Here is a 602-nt window from a genome sequence, read left to right as displayed (position 1 = left end):
TTGTATACATGTATAATGATTTCTTCAGAGTTTGTGATTTTTTTTAATCAGAAACAATTTTAACTTACCTGTTGAAATGAGTAGTACAGAAACTAAAATATTTCTGGTGCTTGTCTGAAAAAGTATATTTGACAATATCCTATATTCTATGTTTGCATAATGTTCATAATATATTTTATTTTCTCCTAGATATACTTTGAATTCTACATTATTTTATAATATTTAGGTTCATTAATGTGTCCTTTCTGATTACATTCCATATAGAAACAGTTTCATTCCTTTTTTTCTAGGTCTTAATATTATTTTTCTTTGGGATAAAATGACAATGTTGTATAATTTGAAAAGTTTTGTAAAGTTTATGCTATGTAAACGCCTTCCTGAGGTGAATATTTAATACACTGATGTCAAACTAAATTTAATTATATGAATTACGTGTATTGTTACAGTTGTAATTTTGTAATCAACTTTTTAATAACTGTTTTTCATTTCTTGCATCTGAAGAATGAAACATATGGAATACTTCTCAAATTTTCATATTATCCTTGTGCAAGTGCCATGTTAATCTCTGCATTGTAATTTGAGTATTCGTGTTGCTGAAGCAT

General features: G+C 26.1%; 1 pseudogene; it reads right to left on the bottom strand.

Moving 5' to 3' along the window:
• Positions 1–505: 505 nt before the first annotated feature.
• LOC138815129 (U6 spliceosomal RNA) lies at positions 506–602 on the bottom strand (annotated as a pseudogene).

Source organism: Dipodomys merriami, unplaced genomic scaffold, assembly GCF_024711535.1.
Source record: "Dipodomys merriami isolate MVZ:Mamm:240054 unplaced genomic scaffold, mDipMer1.0.p SCAF_624, whole genome shotgun sequence".
In the NCBI taxonomy this organism is placed as follows: Eukaryota; Metazoa; Chordata; class Mammalia; order Rodentia; family Heteromyidae; genus Dipodomys; species Dipodomys merriami.
This window is presented reverse-complemented; position numbering and strand designations above follow the sequence as displayed.